Source organism: Ambystoma mexicanum, chromosome 7p (assembly GCF_040938575.1).
Source record: "Ambystoma mexicanum isolate Mex_15411 chromosome 7p, UKY_AmexF1_1, whole genome shotgun sequence".
Taxonomy (NCBI): Eukaryota; Metazoa; Chordata; class Amphibia; order Caudata; family Ambystomatidae; genus Ambystoma; species Ambystoma mexicanum.
The window spans coordinates 257,640,826-257,665,870 of record NC_090939.1 but is presented as its reverse complement, the minus strand read 5'-3'; the positions used below and the strand labels follow the sequence as shown (position 1 = coordinate 257,665,870).

Below are 25,045 nucleotides of genomic sequence, written 5' to 3'. Positions count from 1 at the left end.
CTTTACCACACCGCATCAACAACACATAAACTTCACCCACAGCACTCGAGGCCTTCACCCGATCCGATACTAGCACCAAAGCCCAGCACTCGGTGTATACCGAGCTGAAGCTGCCAACAGCACACCACTTCTCCCACTCTCCTTCTCCCATCCTCCCGACTAACCCTACCCCACCCTTCCTGTTTACAGATCCGCCAGAGCGCCTGGGGACCAATTCCGTTGGTGACGGTGCGCTATACAAGTACCGCTAAAATAACATAACATAACATAATATGGCTGCTGAAGGCGGGGCCTGCCACTTACTGCTTGGTCAGAGGAAGAGCTAATTGGAAGCAAAATGTGTGGTTCAGCCTTCTCTCCAAAATATATCAACCCCTTTGGTGCCAAGGACGAGTATGCTCGTCCGTTTTTGCATAGACTTGCATAATAGCCTGGCAGTTAATTGCTGTTGAACAGGCGACAGAGAAACATTCATGGCGCCTGGAGGCCATCTGGTAAGATCACCCATCAGCCAGAACGCCCACCCAGAGAGCTGCGGGACAGACGTCCCTCTTCGCAAGGTAGTGCCATCGAGGTAGGGGATGATAACACTTCCAATTCAAGTGCCTAGAGGGAATTCAGTTTTGAGTGTGCCTGCTGCTCTCCCACCTAGATGGTGCCAACATCCTCCTTGCAGGTGTACCAGCTCCACCATTGGACTCCCAGAAAGCGTGCCGTGACACCTCTCATCACGGGACTACAGTAATCCAACCACATCATCCACATCCCCAAAGAACTTCTCCAAGTGCGCATCACCTTCACGATGCCCGGCGTTGCCTACAAAGCGCCAATCCCAAAGACACTGTCCTACCTCGAAGCGAAAAACACCATCCCCCAAGGACAGCAAGAGGTCTTCCCCGCTCCCACACTCTGGAACAACACCTAGTTATCAGCAGAGGCGTCACTAGGGGAGAGCCCCGGGTCTTTTAGTTGTAGCCCCAGAAAGAAGCTCATGGGGTAAGTCCCAACAGTCCTGAAAATAGCGTAGCCCTGTATCTTTTCCAGACCTACCAGCACCCCTGGCTATCAGCATCAGGTGAGCACCCCCTTTCCTGCACTTCAGCAATGAAATAAGTCCCCTGCTGTTCTGGCATCCTTACGGTGGCCGATGATGACTGGACTCACTAACCAACCCCACCCTTATCACCAGCAGTCCTCCATGCCCTCACCCGTGGAATTCGGTCCCCGCAGCAGGTTCGGGGCACCCCACCATCCTCCAGTCCCGCAAAACGCTAAAAGCCCAGCTCTTCCATCAGTAACTCCAGCACAAGTAAAGCTAGTACGTGTTTACTCCCTTCCGGCAACAGTACTGCGTCACTGTCCAAAACGCCATGCCCAACACTTACACACAGTGTAAAGTGCTCCACAGCTCTCGTGCTAGGTTTGCACTATAAATGACAACATAATGGAAAAGTGTACATCTACCCCTTCCTGTAGATCACGTGGCTGCTTTCTAGCCAGGTCATTGCAACATACATAGTAAGTTATTTCTTATTTTTCCTGTGATTTTCCAAACAAGTGTTTCGCTTTTAGTGGGTGGAAGGCACTTACGTGGGTTTCTTTGTATGCAGCAAATGAATGCAAACGAGTGGAATGCAGGTAGTTGTTGGCGACCCTGTTTTATTGAGACCAAAACACCTATGCAAGGTACACAGTATTTATTTTATTTATTGTATTGGCCATTTGTATAGCGCCGATACACAATGTTTCAAAGCGCTTCAAGGCAGAGGAGGGAACAAGGGGTAAACGCGGTAAAAACATTCTTACTGGTCCTTGAATCATTCAGAATGAGCAAGCGCTATAAGCGTTAAAATGGCGCAGACATAGAACAGCAAGAGACTGTTTTACAGGGAGACATAGAACAAAACTGTCGTACTAGGCCCGACAGCGTTTCAGAGAGTGCGAGTGCTCTGACACAAATGAGGCAGAAAGGGCAGGGGAAGAGGGGGAAGGGACAGGCGGACAGAGAAACTATCATACTAGGCCCGACAGCGTTTCAGAGAGTGCGAATGCTCTGACACAAATGAGGCAGAAAGGGCAGGGGAATAGGGGGAAGGGACAGGCGGACAGAGAAACAGAGAAACTATCATACTAGGCCCGACAGCGTTTCAGAGAGTGCGAGTGCTCTGACACAAATGAGGCAGAAAGGGCAGGGGAAGAGGGGGAAGGGACAGGCGGACAGAGAAACTATCATACTAGGCCCGACAGCGTTTCAGAGAGTGCGAGTGCTCTGACACAAATGAGGCAGAAAGGGCAGGGGAAGAGGGGGAAGGGACAGGCGGACAGAGAAACTATCATACTAGGCCCGACAGCGTTTCAGAGAGTGCGAGTGCTCTGACACAAATGAGGTAGAAAGGGCAGGGGAAGAGGGGGAAGGGACAGGCGGACAGAGAAACTATCATACTAGGCCCGACAGCGTTTCAGAGAGTGTGAATGCTCTGACACAAATGAGGCAGAAAGGGCAGGGGAAGAGGGGGAAGGGACAGGCGGACAGAGAAACAGAGAAACTATCATACTAGGCCCGGCAGCGTTTCAGAGAGTGAGTGCTCTTACATAAATGAGGCAGGAAGGGCAGGGGAAGAGGGGGAAGGGACAGGCGGACAGAGAAACAGAGAAACTATCATACTAGGCCTGACAGTGTTTCAGAGAGTGCGAGTGCTCTGACACAAATGAGGCAGAAAGGGCAGGGGACGAGGGGGAAGGGACAGGCGGACAGAGAAACAGAGAAACTATCATACTAGGCCTGACAGTGTTTCAGAGAGTGCCAGTGCTGTGACATAATGAGGAGAGAGGGGGTGGGGGAAGGAGAGGGGAAGGGACAGACAAGATGGCGAGAAGGAGAGGTTTAGATAGGCAAAGGTATGCTAGAGGGTACATGGATGTTCTTCCGCCTAAAAGTTCGAATTTCCCAGTAGGCACTAAAACAGTACAAATGCACAATGACTAATCCCCCACACTAACGTGAGATGGGGGTTTAGATTCTATTAAAGACAAGGAGGCGATTATTATGCATTACAATCTTTACTCTGAAACCACAGCAGCAAAGAAAAAACTTTTACAAACAAAAAAGTTTCAACAACAGAACTAGATAAAGTTCAATGTCAATGCATTACCAATGAACTCCCCAAACCATCATGGAGGATAGGTCATACCCTGCAGGGGACCAATGAGCAGGGACCCTCCTTTATATATGTCCATTACTCTAACGCCAACCCCTCTTTCTGCAGCTGACTTGCACCAGACGCCCAATGGAACGGTTGAACTGCGTAGCGCAGAGAAAAAGGATCCAGTGAAACCGGAGATCTCAACCTTTCCGCAGCCTGAAGCAATGAAGAAGTTCTTCTGGATAGGACTTCTCACCCGAAATCACGCACTCCAGAACTTGTAACTGCGATCCACACTCCTGAGCAGAACCTCAACTCGTACCTGTAAGAACAACAAGCAAGAAGGGTGGGTGGTTGGGAAGAACAACAAACCAAAGAATGTTCTCACTTGAACCACCTGTGTACATGCGTATCACAATTGTCATATCATATCATATCATATCCAGGGTGGGTGGGAGGGATAATAATCGCCTCCTTGTCTTTAATAGAATCTAAACCCCCATCTCACGTTAGTGTGGGGGATTAGTCATTCTATGACAAGACAGGAGGCTCATATTATGCAAGTTCAAAGCCCTTGCATCTCATTAGTAAGTACAAAATGATCCAATATAATAGATAATATAATAAAATTAAAGGAAAGGTAACATTTTTTAAATGCTTTCATTAAATCAATCTGTTGACCAATCAGAGAATTGCCCAAGACTAGGTTGCCCGAAAAGCTGTCTTATAAGGCAAAGTCAAATCCACTGCAAGAAAAACAGGAATGTGCCAAATCCAGCGTTCCTTACAGGCCACCAAAACCAACTGGTTAAAAGAGGGGAAAACATTGAACAAAGTTTTCCTATACTAATAGGTTAGGACAAAACCATCTGAAATAAACACCTATGTTGTTCAATCAAATATTCAAAACACTTAAATTCGTACCATTTTTGGGGACCTAGAAAGCAAACCAATGAAAACAAACACCTAGCTCTCCTGGAGATAAAGAAAAGTACCCCATAGGGGTGAAAGTCTTATAGGTTCCATCCCATGCATTAAAGGAAGATATCGCATTAGAAACAGGGCATGTCACAGAACTACACTGGGGAACCAAGAGGGAAAGACAAATCTTCAAAAGGGTAAAATGGGAGTAAAAAATCATTTTTATAAATTTTGTAATAGGACAATCCATCCTGAGCGGAGCTGAAAAGCAATAGAATTAATCTACAATTGTCTTCAGACATATGTGTATACTAAGGAGGGAAGTCTTCTGGAGGCAGAAGCAGAATGGAAGAGAGGGCCCCACCTGAGAAGCTAAACCCGTCAAACCGCCAACACGGAGACCCTCAGACCTCCCGAACTCTTGAAGAAGGACTCTGCTACCATGACAAAAGGCAGATATTATAAACCTGATCCTTAAGAGGCCAAACTTGGCAAGAAGAAAAAATGTATCCGACATCCAATCACTACCATTATAGTGATATCTAAACTCCTTTGTAGGTATGCCCGGTGCTTGAACCTTGATCCCTCCTCCCTGGTGATAAATCCCCTAGCGGATCAAAAGTAACCGAAGGAGGACACCAAATTTCCAAAATCTTAGCAAGACTCTAAACTGCAAAGAACTGATCACTAAATGGTTAAACTGAAGGTGTACACCAGAAGAGGTCCAACCTATATTTCAGCCAATTTGCAGATCTTTGAAGCTCACAGCACCCTGAGCTGGCACCTTACTGCAAACAAACTCTTGTGAAAACCCCAAAGGTCCACCTGCCATGCAGGTGACTATGATAATCAAGTCATCAACCAAATATATATCCCAGCACTCTGGTAATCGTAGCGGCAGACACCGTCTGAAAGTTAATGTATAGACTCTGGAACGCATCGTGATAGAGGGTCATAACGTGGATGGGGGATAGTATCACTCCCAGACCCCTCTATCCCACCAAGGGATATTGAGCCTTCCCAAAAGAGGAGAAACCTCCCCCACTTATCCAAAGGAAAAACCTTGCAATCCAGAAAGAAAACTACCCTGAGGACCACATTAAAGCCCCGCTTTACACCGTTAAGAGAAATAAATACCCACTAGCGCCTCTAACCAATCCCCTGACTGGACAGACTCCAGTTAACTTATTGAAATACCAGAGATTAGCACAAAGGAAAGTAACAGACGGGAGGGAAATGCTCAGTGCGAGTCTGCACTGGTCACCCGCCAGAACTCCTGTAAAAAGGAAAAAACTGAAACCATTGGATACTCCCAGAGGTGTAATATTATGATGCAATCTCCCCCAAGGATGGCAGGAAAACTGAAACCATTGGATACTCCCAGAGGCGTAATAATATGATGCAATCTCCCCCAAGGATGGCAGGAAGGGGAATGAGGGGGAAAGAACTCTGGATAATTATCAATGCCCTGTAAATGCAAGGTTGAGAAGAAATCTGGGACCACTGTCCCCTCAAACCCTGAGGTCTGAGTCACTGTATTCATGTGAGGCTGACTGGCCACTAAGGGAATCAGGGGAAGGAAAAACTAAGCACATTGTCCATAGCAAAACAGTACTTATACAGTACTACGAACCCTCAGGTATATGAGTGGTGCTTAACACTACTACGAGCGTTGTGTGGTGTGAGGTGTTCACTTATCGATCTCAGCTGGATAAAAGACTGATGTAGACCTTCCAAAATTAGGAACCTGTATCAGAACGGTCAGCACGGATATGAAAACAGCACTCTAAAGAGGTTAAGCAACGCTCATGAGGGTACAGAAGCCTGCGTGTACTCCTCGAGCAGAGGAGAAGTTGCAACACACTGTTAGACGGTTAGCTGAACCATAGGCCAAGCTTTGGGAGGAAAAACATGAGGCAGGCGCCAGCAAGTTATTATTTGGCAACTCGTCTAACTGATACCATCAAGTGTTTCCAAACACTCCATCCAAGTAAAACATGGTTGCTCAACTTGTCATGTAAAAAACTGAACGGTTACCCTCGAGCTGACCCTGTCTCCACCAGAAACCAAAAGAATAAGGAATGTCCAATGGGACAAAAGTAGGGGAGAACAAACGTCCCCACTAAAGAGAGCCTTAAGCCCTACAGACCTCAATAGAGGCATAACGCATCATCTTTATTCTTCCTCATGTTGAGAGAAAATACTGTAGCTTAATCAGCACTGGTATTGGGTGGAGCAATTGAGGTCGGGAATCAAAACCTAAGGAAAGGACTGAGTTGTCCTGAAACTAACTAAGGTAAAGGGTGACAGAATTTTTAACTAAAAGATGAATGATAACACCAGATAGATGGTTAGAGAGGAAGGTACAACCCCATATGGGTCTGTTTACAACCACTTCCACACTCTTTTCTTTAAAGCACTTAATAAATAAAGAATATATAATATATGAAATATATATAAAATATCCAAAGAAGAGGGGTTACGCCCTCACAGGGGACCGAATCCCCGGCCCTTATATAAGCTGATACTCACTGAGCTTTCTGGGCCACTGACAATTCTGAAAAAACGCAAATGTGTTCCAGTCAACACTTAAACATATTGTTTATCAAAGCGTACACTGAGCAAGTGCACCTCAACTGCTCACCCCAGCAGGGTGAGGCAACCAATAGTACACGAGGGAGCACCTCGCAGTAGGAACAAGGCGAAGCCTGAAACCGAGCAGGTTACTGCACGCCTACAAGACCAAACAATGGCGTCAGCCATATGCAGCACCTAAACAAAGCTGCCGACCTTAAGGAAGGAATACACTGAGCAAGTGCACCTCCAACTGCTCGCCCGAGCAGGGCGTGATAATCAGCAGTACACGAGGGGGTAACCTCGCATTAGAACTCAGGCAGAGCCTGAAACCGAGCAGGTTATGGTGCATGCCAGTTAAGGTAATTACCCAAGTTGCCCACTTTAAGGGAGGAAACACTGAGCAAGTGTACCTCAACTGCTCACCCTAGCAGGGTGTGGACACAGCCGTATACAAGGGGACCCCTCGCAGAAACCCCAGGCAACCTTGCCACCGAGCAGGTGACTGCACCTTTCCAGGGAAGATAACCCAAACAAAAGAAAACTGTCAAGTTGAAGGTAGGATACACTGAGCAAGTGCACCTCCAACTGCTCGCCCGAGCAGGGTGTGATAATCAGCAGTACACGAGGGGGTAACCTCGCAATAGAATCAGGCTGAACCTGAAACCGAATTTATGGCACCTACAGTGAAGGCAAAGCACATAACTTAAGAAATAAGTAAATGAATAAATAAACAAAGAAAATAAAATAAAACTGCAGACTGGCAGTGCATCGGGCTCTTGCGCTGGATGGTCAGACTTTGACCTAACAAACCCACAGTCTATCAGTAAACATTCTTTCTTTCCAGCACTAAAGGTAAGGAAATGTGTTGTGTCACCAGGGATACGAAATTACAAACATTTAACAAAACCACATTTTTACTATTAAATTGTTTGTGCTATAATCTTTCTGAAGAAGTCATGAACCAACCAAATGCCCATTAGGAAATCCCTGCTCAACTGAGCAAAAAAGGTGACAATCAAATACCTCCATTGTAAAATACAATTATTTAAAATATAACAATTAAAATATCTAATCTTAAAATATACAAATCTTCCTGCATGGGAGACCTGCAGCTCTATATTTGAGCTAACTTGGCTCAGTACTGAAACAGAGGCTTTTGTTACAAACATAAGCCACAGGGGCAGGCCGAACCCAAAGCCTGCAGCACCTGGAATCCCCAGGTGACCATAAATCTGTCAAGGGGCACGAATTCAAACAGGCGAAATGAAGAGGGAACAGTGTAAACAACACTGCTCTCGCGCACGCCGGGAGCGAGTTGATTAATGCACTAGAAACACCTGAGTTTACAAGCGCGAGAAATTTTTAAAGAAGAAATAAATTAGAGAGCTCCCTCGAACTCACAACCTCATGGACTGTAGTCCGAAATTCAACCATTGCACCACTGCTTCAGCTGAAACAGGAAGTATGAGCATAATACATATTTTCTTTTTGAAAGACACCAAAATGAAACCAACGGCCGCACGCGGCTATCCAGATACATTGTATCAAATACACAAATTCCTTTATAATAAAAGGTAATTAACACATATTTACCATATAAATAATATATGTCATATTCAAACTAATAAAGCCTACTACTGACAAACAATGTAAGACACAACTGAAAGGGGTGACTTAGCTCTGTGGTGTCAGCAGCAAAGAAAGAGGGGTTGGCGTTAGAGTAATGGACATATATAAAGGAGGGTCCCTGCTCATTGGTCCCCTGCAGGGTATGACCTATCCTCCATGATGGTTTGGGGAGTTCCCCATGCATTGACATTGAACTTTATCTAGTTCTGTTGTTGAAACTTTTTTGTTTGTAAAAGTTTTTTCTTTGCTGCTGTGGTTTCAGAGTAAAGATTGTAATGCATAATATGAGCCTCCTGTCTTGTCATAGAATTGGAAAAGTAGCGTGCTCTGACAGTCCCGAGAATCTCTGGGGGCTTCTGTTCAACTGCTAATGCCACAGCACCGATCTACGCAAGCGTGCAGTACTTTCCGAGTCTCCTGACCCCACCTGCTGACCCTATGGTCAAGCATCCAAGACGCAGCTCTCCAGGGGGACGTGGGGCAACACAAAGGCACTATATTAAGATATTGGTCGAAATAAAGGAATGTCTGTGCAAGCTTACAGTTCTTCATGTATTTCATCTCCAGTTTCGGGTAATGTAGCACTTTTACATGTGCAACATATATGTAGAACATTTAAAAGTCTGTGTTCAGGTGATAGAGCAGTGTCTAGTATACACTGGATGAGACTGTACAATTTTAGCCCAATTTAGCAAATTTAGTCCTGGGAAGATAGCTCAGGGGCAACGTGCTCGCATTGAAAGCAAGACGACACGTAGCAACACAGGTTCGATCCCCGGGTCCACGCTTAGAAACCTCTGGATATTAAGCGCGTTATAAATAACCAATCATATCATAACCAAGGCAGTTGGTCAGCTGGTGCAAGTGGATAAAGGTCATGTGAGCTAAGCCCCACCCACCTGTTAATCACTGCTAACCTATTGGTGCTTTCTAGTTTTGCCCTCTTTTTCAACCCACTTTAGCAGCCTTCCAGCCTCCTTTCTTTTGTAGTTGGTCAGATGGTGCAAGTAGATCCAGTTCACATGACCTAAGCCCCACCTCTTCCTTTCTTAGCTGTTAGATAGCCGGGCATCTCTTGCATAGGCGTCTGCAGTGAAGGACAGACAAAGAAAGGGGTATTTCCTGTTTGGTCCTGTTGCGGTCTGGTAGGGGCAAAGTGCCAGTTACTCTGCCTGTCGTACACCAGGTAGACATGACTATGCGTCTCCTGTCACCACAACCAATTGCCCTCCTCTCCAATGATCACACAGCCAAATGCCAAAAGCAGCCCTGACAGCCGCCTTCCCAACCCTCCTCAACTTCCCCTGCAAAGTGTGCCTAAAACTCGCATCCTCCCAGGTCCAGTTATGATGGTTAACACCTGCTCAGCGGTCGCCCACATTGCTGACCTCATAACCAACACCAACCATAACACCCTCTATATTACTGAAACATGGGTTACACACTCTTTCCATACACCTTCAGTGTCCTCCTACCCCATTGGCTACACTATCCACCGTATTGATCACACAGGCAAAACTGCAGGTCGAGTAGAAGTGATCCATAAGGACTGAGTGGCCATGCACAGTAATCCGGACGCCCGCAACAAGCTCCTTCGCACTAGTGTAGTAGGGGCCCCTGCAGTGTGGGGGCCCTCTTTCCCAATTTTCTTGGGCCCTCAGCACTCTGTTTGAAATAAATTATTTTGTTCTAAAATCTGAGGTAATTATTTTTGGTATTATTGTTTTATAGCCACAAAACGACTTTTCACATATACATGAAATGAACATGTACATAGACAGAATAATTGGACATTTGAGAAAAAAATAAAAACATCATCTATGCACTACAAAATATAAAACCAAGCTCCTTCAGAACTTTTAAAGCATAAATGATTAAACGAATTTCGTGGCCTGATACCATTCACTCCCATAAAGATTCGGTAGACCGCCACCCCTCATTTCCCACAAAAGCAGGCAATAGCGTTATCTCTCGAACCCCATGTACCGGTACACTCAATCAAAAGAATTTTCAAACTCTGAAGCACTCATTTCACACACAAGGGATCCACATAGACATGTTCTTACCTGACAGAATCTCTCTGATAGGCAGCAAATTGGGGCGAAGTCTTATGAACTCTGAGCGCCACCATGCATTAAGAAATCGCCTTAAATAGGTTGATAAATAGTCTCCAAGCCTGTCAAAGAGCGGCAACGAAGCAGCAGTGTGTGTACTGCGCATTTCGAGTATCGCTTGAATCCAGTCTTTTCACAGATTCTTTGCAGTTCGTGGGATTCACAACGAGATCATTTTCAGTCCGATCACACCAATGCAGGATCCTCAAAGCATCTTTCTTTAGTTTTACGAGAAACCAATTATTGGTCTTGTTCAAAAGTTCTCCTATATCTCCGCACAGCGAGTTCTCCTGCGGTAGCATAATCTGCCTATGCAGGCAAAGAGGCCTCCAGTCCAAGTGGACCTGCAGGGACTGCAAGCCCAACTCGGATCCTAAGCATGCCATTGGAAGACTTTGAGGTGTTCTAAGGTGGTCTGAGGTAATGAGCAGCAGTTGCAGCGCAGGATGGAGGCGCTATGGCTCCACCTCTCGTGTCCGGAACCAGGAAGCTCTCCCTGCTTAAGAATCCTGTCTCTGTCTGTGTGGTTTGCAGGAGCCGGAGGCCTGTAGAGGAGCATTGAGACCTCCATAGCTGATTGAAAAAAAGTTAAGAAAAGAAAAGGGTTTTTTAATGCACACGCCCGCGTGTGTGCGTGAGTGTGTGTGTGTGTGTTTGTAGGTAAGCATGTATGCATGCATGCAAGTGTGTGTCTGTGTAAGTATGCGTATGAGTGAGCGTTCGGTGTGAATGGTGTTCATGTGCTGTCCAGTCATTTGGTCGACGCAATTTGGTCGAAAGACAAATGGTCGATTTTTTTTTATTTTTATATATATTTTTCAGGTTTTCGTTTAGGAAAAAAAAGGGTTTTTTTGCAAAAAAAATGGGGTTGGGGGGACCCCCCCCAAAAAAAAAAGTGAAAATACAAAAAATTCGACCATTTGTCTTTCGACGAAATTGCGTCGACCATTTGTCCTGTCGACCTTTTTTTTCCGACCAAATGACCTGTAACCTGTTCATGTATGGGTGTGGGTGCATATGTGAATGAAAATGCAATGTGAATGTTCTGAGCGCCTGTGTTAATGATTGGGAGAGAAGCTTGTATGGGTGAGCGATTAGTGAGTGAATGGGTATAAAATGTGTGTGTTTGAGGCTGGGTCCTAGGCAGGGGGCATTAGAGCATGGACGTAGTCTTACAGTGACATGGCATGTTTTCCTGGCATGTTTGGGCAAACCCAACTTGATGTGTTAATACATGGAGGAGGTGTGAGGGGGGGTTATAGTACAGTGGGGCAGATAGTATGGACATGTTCGTTCTGTGCATGATTTACTTGCATTAAGGGAAAGGTCAATGTGATGCATGTTCTTACATGGGGGTTGGGTCATTTGTGCAGTCAGCAAGGAAATGTTTCCTTACCGTGGCTTTGAATTTTTCTACTGGCTTCAAGGACAAAATCAACATGAAGGGTGTTCTTCCATGGTGGCTCTGGGGGTGGGAGGGCATTAGTATTGCCTGCACTAGCAGGTTTCCTTCCTGTGAAATATTGCCTGGCATCAAGGGCAAAGCCAACAGGAGCATGTTCTTACGTGGGACTTATTGTCCAGCATGGCAATGTTTTTTTATATTATCATTACGATGCAATATGTAACTGGCCGCACACAGAGGTGTATTGTACATTTGGGTGCCAGGAGTCAGGCGCAGCACCCTGTCTCAATGCTAGGTGAAAGATTTCCCCTAGTGCAGTGCGCCTCTGCAGCAGCATGATCATCATGCGCATTGCACATGGGTGGTGGTTCAGGACGACTTGGAGTGTTGCACGCCCCGTGCTTTGTTGAGGGTCTTTGGGGGGCCCCTTAGCATGGCTCGCAGTTCCCCCACATTTTGTTACACCACGACTGCCCCCCAAAGGCCAGGCTAAATACCCTGTGATTGAGCACCACTCCTTTAGGAATTCCCAGCTAGATACACTAGCGACAGCTTTCAAAACATTCCCCACCACAGGGAATGCCTCAGCTCTTTTGGATACACTTAAACACTTCTCGAGAGAGCTAGTGGATGGCTATGCCCATAAAGTCTAGTTGCACCAAAGTCAAACCGTCCATACTCTTGTACACACCTGTGCTCACACCAACAAACACTTGATTACAACCTTTCAATCTCTGAGGCTAAGTCGGCTTACTACACTGTTATCATTGAGAAAGCCCCTTACAGGAAAAAGGCCTTATTCGAAGAAGTCAAGCTCTGCACCAAGCCCACGCCTGTCTCTGAGGTGCCGACTTCCCAAGAGAAATGCAACAGAATGAATACCTTCTTCATTAACAAAATTGATAACAGTGGTGGTCTCATAGATGCCTCAAAACCGACCAAGGCCTGCTATCCATCCCCCGGCACTGCCTTCCTGGACCGACTTCACCCTCCTCTCTCCTAAGGACCGCCGAGACACACTTGCTCCCTTAAATCTACCCCTTACACAAACAGCTGGCCTTCCTCATTAACTAGTTCACTGGCCCAGTGCTCAACACACTCCTCTGTATTATGAATGCTTCCCTCAGTGAAGGTGAATTCTCAGAAATGTCAGACAGGTCTCAAGTGACCCCTCATAGGACTCACATGGCCGAGCCAACTACAGACCCAGCATGAGCCCCCACAAAAGCCAGTCCACCTTCCACCCCAAATGCAGCACCGAGACTGCAACCATTGAGTGGCCGAAGATGCACTGCAAATCGGTAACACGATGAACTCATGGATCCAAGCCCTGTTAGATCTCTTGCCTGCCTTCAACACAGGGGGTCTCCTAACACTCCTCTCCCTCTCCTTTCCAACAGGACAGGCTTCTCCTGAACCATCCAAAATGGTTTGCATCCTACCTACACGGTAGACACCAGGCCGTACAGATGGGCTCATTCAGACCCAATTAACTCCCAGTCATATGTGAGGTCCTCTAAGGTTGCATCATCTCCTCAATCGTCTTCAGTCTATACATGCAACCCTTTGAAACTTTCCTAAATGACCCCATCATTACCACCCATCAATACAATGATGACACTCAGCTGTACCTTTAAGGTCAGTGGCTTCCAGGATATTGTTTGCCTCTGCGAATGCCTGGCCATCATCCACACATGGATGACAAACAACTACTGAATCCCACCAAGACCAAATTCTTTCTCATCAATCCCCCCACCAAACAACAACAGCTCAATGACATATGCCTTGAAGGATTCACCCCTTAGCTCTCAAATCCCTGGGCTTAAATGTTGAAAATAGCCGTTCTTTCCAAAAGCAAATAGCCAAGAATATGCAAACCATGTGGCTAGAGATCCCTGCACTCCACAAAATCAAACCCTTCACCACCCCCCACATAACTGCCACAGAGTGGTTGTACCTTCATGATCCCACACATCCACCATCAAGACAGCCCACCACAACGCTACCCGCCTGATTACAGCCGCATGCAATGACCGCATCTCTCCAGCACTGCATGATCTTAACTTGCTTCCCCACCAGGATCCCATACAAAACTGCATGCATCACCTACAAAGCAGTCTCGAATGGAACCACAATATAATTGGCAGCTAAACTCCACACCGCTGTATACTCTTGCAACCTCACGTAGCAAATCTATCAAAAGGTTGGAGTCTAATCTAGCCCATAATGAGAAGACTGGGAAGCAGTCCTTCCCCTACCAGGCTCCAACCATCTGGAAGTCAATCATGACAGAGGCACAAAACGCCCCATCGTCCTCCAGTTTCGCAAAACACTAAATACGTGGATCTTTCCACAATACTTGCCAAACGAATAAAACACCTTGCCTCCATCCACCAACACGACTGCGCTATGGTATAAAATGCCAAGCTCAATGCTGGCCCCTTCCTGTTGTAAGGCGTTCTGCTGCTCTCGAGCTAGGTTTACGCTAGTAGCAATACTATTAAAATAAATTAAGTGTCCAGCGTTCCAGCTTGTTGGCTCTAGGCAACCGTGAAATAAAGCTTGTAGCTGATAGGTTGTAGCCGATCTTCATGCTGTGGTTGTCCAAATGTTAAAAATAAGCCAATGTTAGCCTAAGTAAATCACACAATCAAAATGGCTGGTCTTTTTCTGGCCACTCAAGAAGTCTCCATCCTCGAAGGTACCTGTTTGGGGTTCTTGGATCCTGGTGGAGGCTCCAGCTAAGTGTATGGACCCCACATGTTTTAGAAACTTAGAAGGCCAATGAAGAAGGTTGAAGAACAGAGAAAGGGGTGCTGCTGCTGCTCCCGGGGAGCGTTGGGACCCATCCAGTCCAAGGGGAAAGTAGCTTCAGCAACGGGACGGTACAACAGAGTCCCAGTGGCAATGATAGGAAGGCAAAAGCACCTTCACAGGTATCAACAACTATAAACAAGATTGCTAACCAGCATCACACAACAGACTGGTTTATCTGTCCAGTTACCAGTGCTCTTGTGTCTCAATGTCCTCACCTTAGTATCTTGCTTCCTGCCTGGAGTTACACACTCCAGGTTCTCAGTGCAGGTGACTATGTTGTTCCCACCGAACCAAGGAAGCAAGGCACTGATGCAAGGTCCTTGTGTGGTCTAGAGGTTCTGGTATCCACAGACACCGGGAGAGCTCCACCGTCAGAGCTGGTTAAATTCTGGCAGAGCTTCCACACAAATCTATCTGTGTTGGAGTCCTCTTTGTGCTACACTGACTCTTTCCAGCAGTTAACAACCTTATGGTAAATAAAGTTATGGGAGATTTGGGGTTGTAGAGGAAGCCCAGTCTTCAATCCTAGAGATGCCCCTCATTCAAACATTGTGGCTGCTACTCAAACACCTGGGGGAGCCACATTCAAACTGCAATGGTGTGGTCACGGGGTCTGGGCTGGCCAGCCAAAAGACCTATCATTGTGAAATGTGTAAACAAATAAAAAAGCATTTCTATCTTTGTTTGAAGGATAGAAACTCAATTTTTAAAATAAATGTATTGCAGGGTGAATAATGACCCTGTCGTTCAATGTGCATCTCCCTGTACCTGCTGCAAGAAGGAGAATGTCTTTGGATTGCAGGCACATTAAGGTGCACCCAGTTTGTGAATACGGGCTGCGCTTTAAAATGTGTAGAAACGCCCCCCGATTTCTGAAAATGCAGAAACGCAGTGAATAAGCGCATTTGAATTTTCATATCTAATTGGTGCAGATTGAAATGCCCTCTGAAAATAGCGTGTCTTTTTTTATGCAAATCACGAGATGGTTACTTTTTTCACTTAATGTCCTCTCCTCCAAACATCCCTCCAAAACAGGCTGCTCAGCCCCATGAAGAGCAGTGGGCCTTAAGGGTCAAACTATCTTGCACGATGGAGTCATCAAGGAAGTTCCAAAACACAGAAGAGGCAATGGCCTTTACTCCTGATACTTCCTGGATTGATGGAACGTTCCGATTGATTGAGACCCATCTAATACCTAAAAACGGCAAATGGATTAGAAAAGAAAAGTTCCGGATGCTGTCCTTCCACTAAATCGGTCCAAGTCTAGGGGAAGAGACGGAATGTGCTTGATGGAGATGGAAGAAGAGTGTTTTCATGTGCTAGTAGCCAAGAAACACCGAGAATTCTTATGATGCCTGGACAACAAATCTCATTTTCAGTACAAGGTCCTGCCATTCGGGCTGATATTAGCAACATGAGTCTTTTCAAAATGCACCACAGCATGGCTGCTCTGCAGGCTGGGCAATCAGGTGAGCAGGGAGAAATCAAGTTCAATTGGATCCCAAAGGATGCCCCTCTCAGAGGTGTGATGAAGTCACTTGGACTAATGTAGTAGAGGTCCCAAATAAAGCCTGCACTCCAGTCGCCCATTTTGAAGTTCCAGGAACGTTCACACCAAAAAATGGGACGTATGATGAGCAAAAAAACCAGCAGAGAGCCGCAGTGGGGCTCTGCCCAGCGCCTATCAACGCCTATTGAAGTACCGATATCCAGAAAACCATGGACAGTAAAGTATCCATTAAGGAAACACTACCAGCAAATGAAACGAAATGGTGACGTCACGAGGACCCGGACAGACTCACAGATAGAAGAAATGATGACCCGAGAATGAAACAAAGAGACGAAACGCCATGAGTAAGGATATCGTGAAACTAAAAGAAAAGAATGATGTCCAAGGCCCTCATTACGACCCTGGCTGTAAGCGTAAAACGATGGCGGTAAATGATTACCGGCATCGTTTTCCCGCTAGGTCCGATCATGACCCGTGACCATTAACTACGATGCCATTAGCGGCCTCGTGGTTAACGCTGCCGCTAACTGCAACAAGGTCGCGCGCACGCGACCTGCCACGCTGTAAATACCGGCATGGCGCAAAGCTGCGCGGATCACGACCCAAGCGGACATGCACCTAACGCCATCACTAAGCCCGTTAAGTACCTTACCGCCATGTTGCTAATTACGCCATCGCGAACCAACCGTAAATGGCCATGTGCAGTGAATCCAGCTGCCACAGGTGCACAGAATCAGCACAGGTGGAGGCAATACAGACTCAGGAAGTACAAAAAGAACACACCCCACCCCTTCCCACACCCAGTCACACTCCACAATGATACCAATAGGACTAGCAACGATGGGGCTGGAGGACCTGATAGCAATGCAAGTGCTACAACAACAACAACAAAAACAACAGGCTGCACAGAGGAGACGCAGGAGGAGAAAGAGGGCAAGGCAGGGCCAGCAAGCCCCACCGGCACAGCCAGTGGCACCACACAGATAGCCCACAATCCCACGCATCAGAGCCAGTCCTTTCAACCTCACCGCTGAGCAGATCCACACCCTGTACCGTTTGGACCGGGACACCATCACCGCCATCGTAGACATGACACACAACGACATCGTCAGCATGATAGAAACACCAACCGCCATCCCACCCCTACTGAAGGTAGTGTCTGTACTCCACTTCCTGGCCACAGGCACCTACCAGCACACAGTGGGGCACTTGCATGGCATTTCACAACCATTATTCTCTCGTACACTGATCCAAGTGCTCAATGCCCTCCTTAAGCACACAGACGACCACATCTCATTACCACGGACTGCCCAGGAGATTGCAAACACCAAAGTGGGTTTCAATGCACTAGCCGGCATACCTGGTTGCATTGGTGCCATCGACTGCACCCATGTGGAATTGGTGGTCCCACATGCCATGGAGGCACCGTACCGCAACCGTAAACTATTTCACTCAATCAAGTGCAAATGGTCTGTGACTCCAACAGGATCTTCACACATTGTTGTACCCGATTCCCCGGAACAACCCATGATTCAAGGGTCCTGAGGAACTCCACAATAGCACGCCACATGGAGCGACATGCAGGCCCAAGATCCGGGCTACTCGGTGAGTTTAATGTCATGACCATGGAATTGCGAAGTGGGTAGGCGAACGACGTACCAATGCATACTCCACCTGGCTGTGAGTAGCAAAGACAACGGAGCCAGATCATACCCTTATGCATCACAAACCTCAGCTGACACCAGTAAACCTAAGGCCTGATGTATGCAGCCCTACCATGTGAATGAAGGTGTGTCCCAACCATAACACAATCATCTGCAAGTGCATTGAACCAATTCAGACCACAATGACTTCAACAAAATGCACCTACATGCACATCACCAAACACCATTAACTGAAAGGCCTGTCCCCCATAACTGCGCACGAAGGAGGCACATGACCCCCCTGCATACATTGGTTGATGGCATGCACAACAGTCCATAAGAGCCATGAGCATATTCCTGTCGCATAGTGTGAATCAATTAGTGCATTTCAAAGTGGTCCGAAGTAACAGTTGGATGCAAGCCATGGTGGCACGTCAAGTTTTGAGTTTGCCGTCATGACTGACACATACATTCTCGCCCACATACAGGTGATGCAGGCTATCCCCTGAAGAGGTGGCTACTTACACCAGTCCGGAACCCACAGAACCAGCACGAGGAGGACTTCAACCGTGCACATACACGTACCCGTGTGGTGATTGAGCAGGCATTTGGCCTATTGAAGGCACGGTTTCGCTGCCTCAGCAGGTCTGGTGGGGCACTCCTGTTCCGCCATGAGAAGGTGGCAAAGATCGTCATGGCATGTGTCATGCCACACAATAAGTGCGTCAGACGAAATGTGGCCCTGCCCCCTGACGCTGAACTGCAACCGCCTGACGATGAGGATGAGGAGGGTGTGGATGGGGCAGCACCTCATGGAGGCCGCGATGCACAGGAGGGGCGTGAAATGCGTCAAAATATAATTGAGCAATGCTTCTAGCACACACGGCTGGTGTGTGTAACATGGAGACGGCACTTGGGGCACTGTGTGTGTCTGGGACATGCACACTGTGGACTGTACACCAATAAAGCACACATACGAAATGAGCAATGTCCACACATTTGATTTGTGCAAAAGGAAAAAGTGTATTATGAATGTGAATAGGTTTGACACACCCAATCCCCCCTCCCCCCTCCTCCCTGAACTCCCCAACACACCCAATCCCCCCTCCCCCTGAACTCCCCAACACACCCAAACCCCCCTCCCCTCCCCCCTCCCCACATAACTCCCCAACACACCCAATCCCCCCTCCCCCCTCCCCCTTGAACTCCCCAACACACCCAATCCCCCCTCCCCCCTGAACTCCCTGCAAAGGTGTGACGGTGCCCGTGATGAAGTGGGTAATGTTCCATTCGTCCACTGGGCCTGTATTCCGCAGGTTCCTGGCTGACCTGCGGACGGGGCTGGTTGCGGCAGAACTGGCAGCGGAGGAGGTACTGGGCTGCTCGGTATGCCGCGTGTCCCTTATTGTCTGTACAAGCTCACCGAGCACATTCCGCACCGCGGCTAGTTCCGCAAATATGGCTTTTCTTGCAGATTGGATGGCTGCCTTGACAGTCTCAGCACATCTTTCCATGTGTGCACTGGCACCTCCACAATCAGCCACATGCTGCGTGAGTAGTGAGGACAGTTGTTGTTGCCTCGTCATTATTTGGTCCAGCGACTGTTGGAAATCTGGGGCATTGGATGTTGCAATTGCCGGGGTAATTGGGCTACTCCCCTCCTCCTCTCCTCCCACTGGGCTGGGAGTGGCTGGCCATGACTCTTCAGGGGATAGCCCCTGTGTGCCGTCTCCGTGCAGGCTACTTAGGGACAGGTGGGGGGAATGAAGGTGGGCAGTGGGGGGACCTTCTGTGTCATCCTCCTCATTCCCCACATCGCTGTCAGAGCAGGCTGCGATGGCAGCAGTCTCCCCAAGTGTACTGCTCCCCGCAGACACATTCCCCTCAGTGGGCAGCAGTTGTTGTGTGTCTCCTGTGGGTGGTGCCATGCTGCTTGCCTCGGTGATCATTGCTGCCCTGGGCTGTTTTGTGACAGGCAATTTTGGCTGCTGTGGTTGGTCTTTGGGTCCAGCAGAGGTGGAGGGTTGGTGGGCTCTTGCCTCTGGCCTGGCCTTCTTGGCAGGTGTGGTGCCACTCTCGTCCCTGCCGGTGTCCGATTGGGAGCCTGTGGTGGAGCAGAGGAGGGAAAGTGTTATTGATGGGTCAGCGGACATTGAACAGGCATTGTGATGACTGCCATGAATTTGATGGATAGATGGTGCACTTTGTAGGCTGTGACATACAGGTTGTCTCCCTTTTGGGTGGGTTGAACATGCAGGAATGTGGATGCCTGCTGTGGAGTGTGCATGCTGCATGTGTGCAGGGTGTAGGTCTTCTGCTGATGTGTTGCGTTAACCCATTAGGGCAACATTGTGATGCACATGTAAGTGGAATTCAGGGGGTTTCGCATGGCTAAATTAGAGGCACCTACCTGTGTCTCCTGATGTCGGGGCTCCTCTCTCCATTCCACCGACCCCCTCGATGCTCTCCATGCCGATCGTCAAGGCACATACCTCCTCCCATGGCTGCATCTTAATTGGGGAGTCTGCTCCTCCGCCAGTTGCCATGGCCATGTTGCGGTTGGCCAACAGTATGCTCCTTACTCGGAGCCGGAGGTCATCCCACCTTTTGCGGCACTGTTTTGAGGTGCGTGCGGTGGTTCCTACAGCGCTGACCCGTTGTGCTACGAGTTCCCATATGGCCTTTTTGCGGGCTATGGCTGGTCATGTCATTTCTGCGGAGAAGACTATGTCCGCCTTTTCCTGTAGCGTTTCAGCCAACATTGTTAGTTCCTCCCTGCTGAAGCGGTCCTGCCGCTGCCGATTGCAGGCTTTTTTAACAACTTTTGGCATTGTGGGGATGCGTGGATGTGGCTGTAGCTTTCTGCAAGGTCTCGGGGTCAGATGTGCAGTGGTAGTGGAGGATTACAATGGATTGTCTTTTTAAAGATGGCCACCGTGCTCTTTCCCGTTCCGCCACGATGACGCTACTTCTGGTTCCGCTTACTGGCGGTCACCGCTAATTACGGTGACCGCTAATTACGGTGACCGATAATTACGGTCAGTGCTAAGATCGGTGGCCGGGATGGCGGTAGTGCACCTTACGCAGCATGCGATGCCGGTAGGTGCCGTTTTGGGGGCATTTACGCCATGGTGCTGTTTACATTACCGCCATGGCGCAATGCTCGTGCCCGATGGGTCGTAATGTGTCGCTTTTTACGGCTTCGACCCAGCACGGAAACGTTAATTACGTCATGGCGGTAATGTACGTTACTTACCGCCAGGGTCGTAATGGGGGCCCAAATGTAAGAAAATTAAGCTGTAAGCAATACAAAGACAATCGACCAGTTTACAGCTGTAAATATGCTTGGAACCGCAAGAAAGCTAAGGAAACAGTGCGGCTTGATATGTTAAGTAGAAGAGTAGTGCAGCAAGCGCCATTATACATAAATCTACCTCAAATGAAGTACTTTATTATAAGTATATTTCCACTTTGCTAACAAAGCAGAATCAACCCAGGTTACTAAAGGCCAAATGAGCAGAGATTCATATTTAGCAAAACAAGAATAGACGGGCTGAATCGAAACTCGGCAGAAGCAACTCGTGCCAGGGAAGCCAAGGTCATACCAATAGATGAGGCCAACAGTAGCTACATTTATTTGAAACTAAGAACAGAATATGCTGCCTCTGAAAGGTCGAGATAAGAAGACGTAGGCAGGAGGCAGGTTAAATGAGAATCAAATACACAAATTGAGAGAAACGAGACTAATTCGCGGTGTGGGAAGCACGTGACCAGCCGAGCAAGAAGAAGCAAGGGTTCACACCTACGCTTGGAACCGGACCAAGCAGAGATAACAGAACTTTTCCAGACAGAAGATGCAGTTTCGAGGCCAACCACAGTGAACTAATTGACACATGGCTACTAAAGTGATGATTGATTGTAACCATAATCGGAGGAAGGCCGGGTACCTAAGGGGCACCCTGCACCTGGCTGACCATTCTGCGTGCTGCTAAGTGAAGTGGAAAAGTATATATATATGGGGTTGATGCCAACCCAATCACAATGGACCAAATAATCTAGGCTCCTATAGTTAGTAGAACCAATGAGACGTCGTACTTTTAGTGACGTCTACAGTAGTCATTTTTGAAGGAAGGGCTTAGGCACCTACCTGACAGTGTTTACCCAATCCCCTCACTCCGTTACCATATACAGATATAGTACCTATAGTAAAGTTACCTTTTACTAACCAATAGAATTGCATGTTAACTTTTTAGTGTTACACGTCAATTATGATGAGTTTTGAGTACAAATGTTACAACTTGTATGAAGTTCGTTGGAGTTGAAGTGAGAAGGACGATCAAATCACTGCTGATATTCATGGCTCCCCGTTTTTTGTACTTGTCATTAAACAAACTCCCTTTGCCAAACCATTGAGTTGTCCTTATTGATTGGTGTTGGAGTGATAAATCTGCACCCCCATCCATCTCAAGGGTGCAGCTATCTCGTCTTAAAGTACTTCTGAGCAAACCTCGGCTCTATGGTCCAGCCAGGGGTCTCGGAGTACACTTGGTAGCAGAGATTGATGGTTATCGATTATTGATTAGAATAAGGCACCCATTGACCGTCAACATAAAGTAACTCTAGGTCCTCAGCAATATAATGAGTCCTATGTCATTCGGCCGAGTAGACCGTGAAGCTCCCCGTAGACAGGGGTAGTGTAAGAGAATGAAACCTGCAGGTCAAGGTCTGAAGGAACCTGTGTTTCCCCATGCAACCCCTTCCCATTTCTACAGGCAGCTGAGCGGGAGAAAAGCCGAAGAAGGCAGTGACGAAGGCGGTAATCCCGAGGGTCCAGAGAGGAAACATGCGAATGGTGAGTGAAAAAGATTGAGTGTTTTGGCAAAAGAAGCCAAAGAAGAGAGAGGTTACCGGGGAGGACACCCGAGAAGTGAGAGGATTCACCTAATTCCTGCGCTGAGAAAGGGAACAGATTCAAACATGGAAGACAGAACTCCATTAACACACCTATGCAAACAGTTGCCGAAACATGCACCCAAACTGAAGAAATATGTACAGAGTAGGTTAAAGGAACCGCCCGCAAAGTGTTTGTTAGGCCACAGGGCGGGTCCTTATCTAAAGCTGTCTTGCAACACATGACGACATATTTGCACGCCACATACATGGGCAAAAAGTTAGACAAACGCCTAGCTATTTTAGAGCTTTGGAAAATGTATGAACAAGAAAAGGGAGAGGAGACGCCAATAGATTGGATACTTAATATATGCTCAGAGGGGGGTGAGATGCCTACTGCGCCACCCACCCCATCCGAAACGAAGGTTGAAGAAAGTAAAGACGAGGGACTGTACCCACTGAGAGAACTAAAGGCAGCCACAGGGTATAGCAACCCGGCATAAGAGTCACCTACGCAAAGTAGTGACGAAAATCAAGGGAAAGATAAGGATAAGGATATCACCTCCACGGTCCCAAGGGTCAAGGAGAGACGTGATGAAGAAAGAAGGGATCAGGCACAGACAAGTGCATCTCTCGACAAGGAGAGAGAAGGAAAAAGATGGAAGGGAAACAAAGATAGAACTGATGAGATAGCATTTGCAAAAACGAATGGATGGGAGGGCAAATTCTATTGAAACTCGATGGCAAAGGCATTGCTGATGAGAAACAAAAAGGTAGAGGTACAGAGAAAGGGGAAAAAGAAGGAATTGAGGGGCAAAAGAATAAGAAAGAAAGACAGACAAAGGTGAGAACAGCTATATCGCGAAGAGCAAGAAAGACAGCTCTATTGCAAACAGAGAGCAGCCAACGATCAAGACAGACAGAAGCAGCAGGTCAGATGAAGAGCAAAGAACACGGGAGAAGAGAATAAAGAGACAAAGGGATGAGGAAATCCAAAGGGCAGATGAACGTAGAAATTAAAAGAAAAAAGAAGAAGATAGGGTCAGAGAAGAGGCGAGGAAGTGCAAAGAATTTGATGATGATGTAGAACATAAGCGAAGACAGAGAGCACACGATCTTGAATATCTAGGGAGACAGGTTAAAAAACCTGCTGCAGTAGTAGATTAGGAAGACATCGAAGAATTCTTTCCTGCATACGATTTAGTACTAGGCATATCTAGGGCAAATATGGAAGATGACTTCGACACCAGAAGCATCAGAGAAACAATCGATAGAATATATGATTAAATGGGGCTAGAACAAACACCCCAAGGGGAGTGGGAAGACGAGCACCTGGAGAGCACTCAACTTTAAGACACTGAGGATGTTTCCTGAAGTAGTGAGAATAGGGAACTATCCCTGGACAGATTAGAAATAAGTGGGAACCAAGAGGACACAAGAAGTTGCACGAATTGGGGACAGACAATGTCCGACACAGAGAGGGAGGAACGCGAGGAAAATGAGGAGGAGAGACTGAGCAAAAGACGACTCCCAAGAGAGAAAGGAATAAGATGTTCAGACACTAGCAAATCTGCAACAAGAGCATCAGAACTAGCCACGCAGTCAGACGGACATGAAGAAGTATCTCACAGTCAGAGGGGGGTGTCGCCACCGCCCTATGTAGACAGACTTAGGTCTCTTCCGGGCAGGCGCCGATGTGGGAATATTACCCCTGCCATAGATAGAAGAACCATGAGGGAAGAGAGAGAGAGCTATACATCCCAATTTTCGTTACTTGAAAAAGGAGGAACAAGACCACAATATATTCCATGGCCACACATGGATCGAGAAAATTTGAAAAACAAGCTTCCAATGCTGACTTCAGGAGCCGGAAAGTGGATACACGAGTTAAGAAAAAATGACAGAAGGGAACACGTTAGCTATAGGGGATATCAAGGGTCTCCTAATCGCCATACTTGGTGAGAGAGTAGACAATGTGTGGACACAGGCAGGTTAACCGGGTGTGACCACAATCAACACTGCACACGAAAGAGCTCCATTTAACAACTGTAGAGCCACAGTATGGAAAGCACTACGAGTGCTTTACCCAGACACTTCCGATATGGGAGCTATAATGACAAGAGAAATGAAGGCGTCTGAGGATCCGTTGCTTTATATACAGAATTTCCAAGACGCTTGGGTAATCCAAACGCATGAATCTTTGGGCAAATCTATAACTGTATTCTACCATATATTGTGCCAAGGGTTGCCAGAACCGGTACAGAAATCGCTCAAGAAATTGGTAGGAATCGAAGCCAAACCTTGGTCAGAAATACAGTTGACCATCGCACACTATTGCAGATTGGTGCAAGAAAAGAACCGCAAAAAGGAAGCTGCACAAAAGGGTGAGGAAGCGA

General features: G+C 47.3%; 1 protein-coding gene across 2 annotated transcripts in view; it reads left to right on the top strand.

Moving 5' to 3' along the window:
* The window catches only part of LOC138525980 (trifunctional purine biosynthetic protein adenosine-3-like), a 615,458-nt gene that overhangs the window by 455,887 nt on the left and 134,526 nt on the right, over positions 1 to 25,045 (top strand). The window lies entirely within an intron of this gene.